This window comes from Jaculus jaculus, chromosome 9, assembly GCF_020740685.1.
Source record: "Jaculus jaculus isolate mJacJac1 chromosome 9, mJacJac1.mat.Y.cur, whole genome shotgun sequence".
Lineage (NCBI taxonomy): Eukaryota > Metazoa > Chordata > Mammalia > Rodentia > Dipodidae > Jaculus > Jaculus jaculus.
Window position 1 is genome coordinate 48,342,235 of NC_059110.1, and position 9,320 is coordinate 48,351,554.

The following is a 9,320-nucleotide window of genomic DNA, read 5'->3' on the forward strand; positions in this document are numbered from 1 at the left end:
TAAAAACACTTTAGATATTTCGACAGCCCCCCAACCAAAAAATAATAATCTCTAACACACCAAGGTGATTGCCAAGTCAGCACAACTAGAAACTATGTTCAAAAGGATCCCAGCAAACTGTGATGTCAGCAAAGTTCTGTTGCAGAGTTGACTGTGGAAATGATAAGCTTACCACTGTTGCTTCTATCTTAGCTGAAGCTGGACATGATGCTCTTCAAACAAAACACACATATCTATCAGCTGGTGCTGGAGATAGACACTGCATAACAGAAGAAGTACCTATCTCTACCAACCAACTGCAGCTGGACACTGTGCACTACAGAAGAAATACTCATGTCTACCAGCTGGAGCTAGAACAACCATGCCCCATGTCTTTGCAATCCATTTTGTGGAAGAACAAAACCAAAGCTGCAAAAGATGGCACACCATATTTATGTGTCTGGTCATTCAAAATAAGCCCTTGTAAAGGACAGGGTTCTAATTTGCTCCCAAATCTTTATGAAAGCAAGCCAGGAAATTAGGGTTTTCTGTCTTTCTTTCTCTTACTCTCTTACTCTATAACCTCTGCTAGACAAGAAAGCCTAGCCAAATAATAATAATAGTAATAGCCAAGGATGGGCAGGAGTTGGCATCATTATTTTGTATATAAAGACACTGAGATTTTAGGAATCTAAAAGACTTGTACCAGACACAATGTTAAATACATTGAATGACCAGGAATAGAACCAGAAGTTATAATGCCAAGTCCAACACCTTTCCTAATTTACCATTCTGTATTAATTTAATACAGTTAGCAACTTACTGACTTAATTGTTAGAAAATCAGAAAGAGAAACAGTTTGCTCCACTTCTAAGGGGAAATCTACCATCTCCCAACAATTATTTGCTTATATATCATGAAATTGTTAAGTATCAAAAGTAAGTCAACTTGGAAGAAACTGTAGACATAACACTCTTTATCAGTGGATATTAAGCAATTGACATTAGAGTAGGAATATGGAAGCAAGCTTGAAACCGAAGGTTTTGTCTTCTGTGAAAATCTAAAGCCTCCAGACTGCCCCGGCCAGCAGGGAGTTGAACAAGGACTCGGGGAGAAGCTAACCTGAATGGGGGAGGCAAACAGACACAAGAAGGAGACCAAGCTAGGTATTTGTCAAGGTCTTGAAGTTTATTTTTACACATAGGTTTTTATAGGGTTGTAGGAGGAAGGAGTCATAATCAGGCCAGAGATCACAGGGTTACTGGCTAAATGCAATTTCTTTGTTTCTTCATCAATTACCGGCAGCACCAGGAGAGGCTATCACCCAGGTGTAACGGCTTCTTCATTTCTGGTAATAGATCATTAGATGAGGAAATAGAAACTTAACTTGCTATATGGCAGTTTCTGTCAACATGGCCGAGGTTTGGTTCATAGCTCCCAACATCTCCTCCCTTCTTTTATACAAAAAGAGGGGGAGGCCCGCTTTGCAGCGGTGGGCTTTAACCAACTGGGGGAGTAGAGACCTGACTCCTCCCTTGGGGATGTCTTTTGCCCACAATCTTTGGCCCTTGGTACCTTTTGGGGAGGGGAGGCAGGGCCTATGTGGCCAGAGAGTGAGGCACAGCCTTAGTGATAACAGTTATGGTACCAACCTCCATATAAGTCAGGTTTTTCTCTCAGGGAATTCAGAAGCAGTCAGAAAGGGACCTTCCTTTGTGGTGCTTTGCCTCACACCCATGTTGGTGCCCATATCGCACTCACTTTATTGTGTGTTGATATGCATAGGTCTGAATCCTATGCAGCTCCCGTAGGAGGAGTAGCTATGTAGCCATGACAGGTAGACTGCAGCAATAGCAGAGGTGTAGAGGACAGCAGTATAGTAAATGAGTACAGAATGTAAGATCAAGGGAGAGTGACAACTGCAGGTGGTAGGTCTTCAGTGGCAATGCCTTGATCTGCCAGCTCCAGTCTGTGATAATCAATCTGCAAAGGCTGCATCTTAATAGCATCAATCTGTTGACGTATAAAAGACATGATTTTATTTATAAGAACAGGTCCGATTATGAGTAGGGGGATTAAAATAAGTAGAGATCCTTCCAGCTTTGTCCTGTTAGGAAAAAAGGAGAGTTTCTCAGGGAAGTGTTTCTTCCCTGGATATGTGAGATGTCATTGGAGGATCATCAGCCTGTTTTACAAGTCTTTCTGGCAGCCATCTCGCAGCATTTTCTTTGGTGTCAAATAAGCATACTGATCCTTGGGCCCAAATGAGTACTGGGTCTGGGCAATTCCATTTTAAGGTTAAAGGATCTTTCCACATGGCTTTGGCAAAGGTATTTTTTGTGTTTGTGGGCCAAAAGTGATCAGCAGCTAACTTTTCCTGAGCATCAAGGGTTAAAAAGTTTAAGACAAACAAAGCATGATGAAGAATGTTTTTTGGGGAGCCTTTGATGGGATATAAATACCCCACTTTTAACTTTTGGAGGGTATGTTTAATAGTTTGATGGGCTTTCTCAACAATTCCTTGACCCTGGGGATTGTATGGTATGCCTGTAATATGTTAAATTTGTAATTGATGACAGAAATTTTGGAATTTATTTCTAGTATATCCAGGACCATTATCAGTTTTAGTAATTTGGGGCTTTCTCATAACACCAAGGCAATTGAGTACATGAGCAGTGACATTTTTTTTGAAGCTTCTCTAGCATGGAGGCTGGCAAAGATGAATCCACTAAAGGTATCCACAGTAACATGGAGGTACTTAAGATTACCAAATGAGGGCGTCAGCATGCGAGTTCAATGTGTCTTGAGCGAGGTCGGGAGGTGCTGGCTGGTGCCCCCAAGTCATGCACGTGGGCCTGGGAGCAGGATGTTGGACACGTGGAGCTCTATTCAGGCGCACAAGAAACAGCTGGACTCACTCCGCAAGCAGCTGCAGCGCAGGTGGAAGCAGGACTCCGGGCACCTGGATCTGCGGAATCCAGAGGCAGCATTGTCCCCAACCTTCCATAGTGATAGTCCAGTGCCCACTGCACCCACCTCTGGTGGCCCCAAGCCCAGCACAGCTTCAGCAGTTCGGGAATCAGCTACAGACCCTGAGTTAGAGAAGAAGTTGCTACACCACCTCTCTGATCTGTCCTTAACATTGCCCACTGATGCTGTATCCATCTGTATTGCCATCTCAAGATGGAGTAGAAAGCCTCCTACAGAAGTTTACAGCTCAGAAGTTGATTGAGGTAAAGTGAAGTCTCCTACAAGATAATGCACATCCTACTCTTGTGACCTATGCTGACCATTCCAAGCTGTCTGCCATGATGGGTGCTGTGGCAGAAAAGAAAGGCCCTGAAGAAGTAGCAGGGACTATCACAGGACAAAAACGTCATGCAGAACAGGACTCAACTACAGTAGCTACATTTGCTAGCTCTTTAGTCTCTGGTCTGGCCCCTTCAATATCAGAACTGGCTAAGGAATCAGCAAAGAAGTCAAGGAAACATACATCCTCAGATGTTGATCTGGAGATAGAAAGCCTTTTAAACCAGCAGTCTACTAAAGAACAACAGAGCAAAAGGTTCAGTCAGGAGATACTAGAACTGTTAAATACTACAACGGCCAAGGAACAGTCCATTGTTGAAAAGTTTCGTTCATGAGGTCGGGCCCAGGTGCAAGAATTTTGTGACTATGCGACCAAGGAGGAGTGCATGAAAGCCAGTGATGATGATTGACCTTGTCACAAGCTGCACTTCAGACGAATTATCAACAAGCATACTGATGAATCCTTAGGGGACTGCTCTTTCCTTAACACATGTTTCCACATGGACACCTGCAAATATGTTCACTATGAAATTGATGCTTGCATGGATTCTGAGGGTCCTGGCAGCAAGGACCATACACCAAGCCAGGAGCCTGCTCTTACACAGAGTGTTGGAGGTGATTCCAGTGCAGACCGACTCTTCCTACCTCAATGGATCTGCTGTGATATCTGCTACCTAGATGTCAGTATCTTGGGCAAGTTTGCAGTTGTGATGGCTGACCCACCTTGGGACATTCACATGGAGCTGCCCTATGGGACCCTGACAGATGATGAAATGCACAGGCTCAACATACCAGTACCACAGGATGAGGGCTTTCTCTTCCTCTGGGTCACAGGCAGGGCCATGGAATTGGGCAGAGAGTGTCTGAACCTCTGGGATTATGAGCGTGTTGACGAAATTATCTGGGTAAAGACAAATCAACTGCAGCGCATCATTAGAACAGGCGGTACAGGTCACTGGTTGAACCATGGGAAGGAACACTGCTTGGTTGGTGTCAAAGGAAATCCCCAAGGCTTCAACCAGGGTCTGGATTGTGATGTGATTGTAGCTGAGGTTCGGTCCACCAGTCATAAACCAGATGAAATCTATGGCATGATTGAGAGACTATACCCTGGCACCCACAAGATTGAGTTATTTGGGTGATCACACAACATACAACCCAACTGCATAACTCTTGGAAATCAACTGGATGGGATCCACTTACTAGACCCAGATGTGGTGGCACGGTTTAAGCAAAGGTATCCAGATGGTATCATCTCTAAACCAAAGAATTTATAGATCACATAGAAAATCTAAAGCCATGGTTTTGCAGGCTATACCAGAAGAGAAATATTTATACAATAGCCTTTTCCCTTATTTAAATAAAGCTTTGTATTGTAACTGGGAAAAAAAAAGATGACCAAATGAGGGAACATGTGTTACATCCATTTGCCAGATCTCATTGGGAATTAAACCTCTAGGATTTATGACTAAGTGGGGAATGGGTAGGAGGGTGACACAGTTTGTGCATTGTTTGACTATCTGACAAGCTTGTTCCCTAGTTATTTTAAAAAGGAGACGCAAGGTTTGAGCATTAAGGTGATGTAAAGAATGAGCTGCTTTGGCCTTGGCCACAGGAGAAAGTCCCCTCATGTCAGGACAGCCTTTGCCAGCATTTTCCAATCATTTACTGAAAGCCAATTATCACTAAGGGCCTCTAGTAGGGTCATGGTAAAGGGAGCAGTAGGTCCATAAGAGGAAACAGCACTTTTTAATTCCTTGATATATTTAAATTTTAAATGGTGATACTGCTGGGGCTTAATAAAAACACTTTTGTTCCTGTCTGGTTTGCTATCATCATCTGAATCAGTGGATTGTTTAGAATGCTTATCTCCTTCAGATCCTTCCTTCCCTGAATCTGCTTTTGCCCTGCTCGACTCAGGTGGTGAACAGGTTAAAGAATTTGCTCCTGCTTTCACTTGGGTGTGTGTTATTGGAAACGCATGAACAGTCTTACGTTGTTTGATTTTAGCTTTGATGTGTGTACAGGTGCAGGAGAGGGAGAGCAGATTTCTAGGTCTACGACATGGAGTTGTTTAAGTAAAGTGGCCTTTTCTTTTTTAACTGCAAGGAGAGTTTTTAGTGATTGTGCTTCCTGGGAAAGTTGGCGGGTTGCCTGTCAAGTCACTGCTTCTAAATCACAATCAAGAGTTACAGGGGCACAGAAGTGACGTGACTTAGGCATGTGAAGATAAAGTGGAGGGTCTGCTATGGGGGCTGTGGGAGGTGACCAGTCATGGTTGTGATATCTGGCAGCCTCACCCTCTATCTCTGATTCCTCATCTAGGGAAAGAAGGGTATTAGGGGGAGGGATAACTACAGATTTGGAGAGAATAGGATAAATGGATTTAAGGGCAGGTGGGTCATCCCCAGGCATAGGAATAATGACAAAGGGGCACTGTGAAGGAGGATCATTTGTCTTGCCTAGTGCCTTTGCCTGGGAGCCGCCACTGTGGAGCCTGCCTGGAGGGCAGGGCGGCTCAGGGGAGGGAACTTCTGCAGCAGCAGCAGTAGCCGCTTGGGGATCCTGAGGGCTGGAAGTTAGTTCATGAATGGGAGGGGTTTGGCTAAATTTAAGGTTATTTTTAAGAAATAATTCTCCATCCCTAACAACGTTTGAAACATCTGGTTGACACCAGTGAACTTGAAGTACATCATTTATTAAATTCCAATATGAGAAGATTTGAACTAGGACTTTTTCAGGGCCAAAAGTCCTATAATAATCTTTTAAACAATCTCCCACTCTCCGCCATATTTTTAAACAATGGTACATTCCTGGGGAAACCATGGACATATATCTTCTAAGAAGAGGAAAAAACGAACAAGATCTTTTTTCTTAACTTTTGCTCCACGAGTCTTGAGGGAGTCTTTAAGTCCCTGGATAAAAAGTTCCTGTTTACTTAGTGTCTGTCCCATGATAGAAAAGGAAAGAGGAGAAATGGCAAGACCAAAAGGCAACGTTCCCAGTCAGAGAACCGGCATAGGGTATTGCCCAGTGAGCTTGGCGTAAGCCTGACCGCAATTCTAAGAGCTGTCAGCTGCTCTAAGAGCATTTACTGGCTTTTGTGTACCCAGTTTTGTTGATAAGAAGAGAGGCTAGAGAGGAGGTCTTTGCCAATGCTGGAAAGGGCTGTTGGGACTTGCACAGGGAGCTAGGGGCCTTCAGCCAATGCCAGAGGGTAGCCCTGGCCAAAAAGCTTCAGTTGCCCTGTCGCTATGTTGCAATTCCACGTGATGGCGCCAACCTAAAGTAAAAGGAGGAAAAGAAGTGGAAAAAGAAACCCCGCCATTCTTGTGTCTTGAAATTTGACTGAATAGTCTTTACTTTAATTGCCTAAACTTCGTCCCTTACCTCAAACGGATCAGTTTCGCAGGCGGGCTTTTTCTGCATCGATCACGGTGCGGGTCTGTATTACAGGCGCAGACTGCCTGCAGTGACCGCTATGCGGATCTTCACTCACCCCCCCCTTGGTGGGGTGGTGATCCAATAGCAGGGACAGCCGTCCACTCGAGCAACATTCAGGTTTTTTCTTTGTACCCCGGGCCCCACATTGGGTGCCACTTGCCCCGGCCAGTGGGGAGTTGAACAAGGACTCAGGGAGAAGCTAACCTGAATGGGGGAGGCAAACAGACACAAGAAGGAGACCAAGTTCAGTATTTGTCAAGGTCTCAAAGTTTATTTTTAGACATAGGTTTTTATAGGGTTGTAGGGGGAAGGAGTCATCATCAGGCCAGAGATCACAGGGTTACTGGCTAAATGCAATTTCTTTGTTTCTTCATCAATTACCGGCAGCACCAGGAGAGGCTATCACCCAGGTGTAACGGCTCCTTCATTTCTGGTAATAGATCATTAGATGAGGAAATAGAAACTTAACTTGCTATATGGCAGTTTCTGTCAACATGGCTGAGGTTTGGTTCATAGCTCCCAACACCAGACAGAGGCAACCAAAATGTCTCAACTAATGCTCTTTCTTTATATCCCAGTTCCGTCCTATCAAGATTATTTTTAAAGATTTATAAAATGCCAAACTGCAAAAGAAAAAAGTATACATGTTATTTATAATGAGTCAAAGGTAATGTGTGAATATAATTTAAATATAAAATTATCTGTTAGTCAGCTGTTGACCTTAAAGATTCAACCATGAAACTATCTAATATAATTTGCTTTCCTTATCATCTTTCTACAATATCTTCCTTTTGAAAATTGGTCCTTTCTATTTAAAAACATAATACATTGGTTTTTGTGACATCATGTGTGGATCTTAATCAAATAAGACATTTTAGGTTAATTATAAACATATTGAAACTCATCTAAAATTCAGTCCTAGACACATACAGATTAGCTTGCTGTCACTTCTCTGATACCCAGACATTTTTCATTAATTTTCCTGACTACCTCTTTAAGGGAAAGAATTTTTGAGTAAGTCTTTGCAAACATTTATAATAAAACTTTTCTGACTTTCTTTTAAGCAAGAAAAATATCTATTTAACATAATGCTTTAAGGTAAAATGCTACCTGACTTCAGATTTGAATTTATCCTTTATCAGGGAAGAAGTTAATCTCCTGGTGTGCTGAATCATCTATTCTCAGACATAGAAATGAAGAGGCCACTTTAAGGTAAATGGTGACAAACTCTGAACAGAAGTATACCCTGTTGCTGTTCCTCTTTGGGGTACTTCACCACTCTACAATACAGGAAAGGCCTCTTGATTCATTCGTTGAGAAATGTGATAGTGAGAAAGACCGGCAGGAGTGTCTATGCATTGAGTCTCAAATTTTCCAGCCTTGTTTTACATTTTACTTCTCTATCTCTTGAAAAGTTGCTATGTTAGTTACTTGATTCATCACAGTGACAAACAACAAATCTGTTGAGTCATGGTGTTTCAGTCCATCATGGCAAGGATAACATGACAATATGTCAGAGACTTTGTCATATAATAGATGAATAGGAGAAAAATGTTCTTGTATAACCCAAAGGCCTTCTACTTCTAGTGGCCTACTTCTAGCCAGGACCTACCACCTACAGGCCCTACAGCCATCAGTAGGGAGACATAAGCTGCCATGACAGCCTGAGAGGACCTGAAACAACCTGAGTTCAATTTCTGTGTACCTATATAAACATCTGGGTGCAGTCATGAACATCTGCAACCTTAGTACTGTAGGGATCATACCCCAGAGAATATTAGAGCTCACAAAACTGCAGCTCTGTATTCAGAGAGCATCTGTCTCAAGAAAATATGCAAAGGAGTGGTAGAGGAAGGATACCTGATATCGCTTCTGGCCTTTATGAACACACACAGTTGTGCACATTTGCATGTCCATCCCCTACACACACACACACACACACACACTACACACTGTACGCACACAAAAATTGGTACCACAAGCTGAAGTTCATACACTAAAAGTATGACCCTGGGATTATATTTCATTTTCAAACCATGACTATTACTGTAAAAGTAACAATCTCATCTTACAGAAGAGCAAAGAAGGCTCAATGGAGCTAAAAGTTCAATATCATAACAATACCAACTAGAAGTAAGACTCACTCCTTGATTAACTAAGCTCAAGTTTTGCATGTCTTCCATAACAGCATAGCGATGAGAAATTTCTAACTCCAGCACAAGCAATTTTCTTTTTAAAGGTGCTATACAAATAGAGACAGTCTAAGGCAAGCAATGTAGATTGGCACAATGATCAGAAACCTACACCATGTAAAATGCAACATGACAGATAAAAACATTGCAATCTTACCTGAATGTCTATAGAAATCAAGGTAAAGGTTATTCAAGTTCAGTAAACTTGCCTCCAGCAAAATACAGCTAAATTTGTTCTGCTATGAGAAATAGAAACAGTAGAGACTCCTAGTTTCTTATTGGCAAAACCATCTCCAGTTTGAATTTTCACCTTCACAGAATAAAGAGATCCATTAGGAAAGAGATACACACCTATGACTAAACGTTACTCTTAAATTGATAATCAGTATTCACACT

The 9,320-nt window shown here is 42.4% G+C and overlaps 1 pseudogene; it reads left to right on the forward strand.

Annotated features, from left to right (window-relative positions):
• The first annotated feature begins 2,845 nt into the window (after positions 1 to 2,845).
• Positions 2,846 to 4,675, forward strand: LOC101616479 (annotated as a pseudogene).
• Positions 4,676 to 9,320: the final 4,645 nt, after the last annotated feature.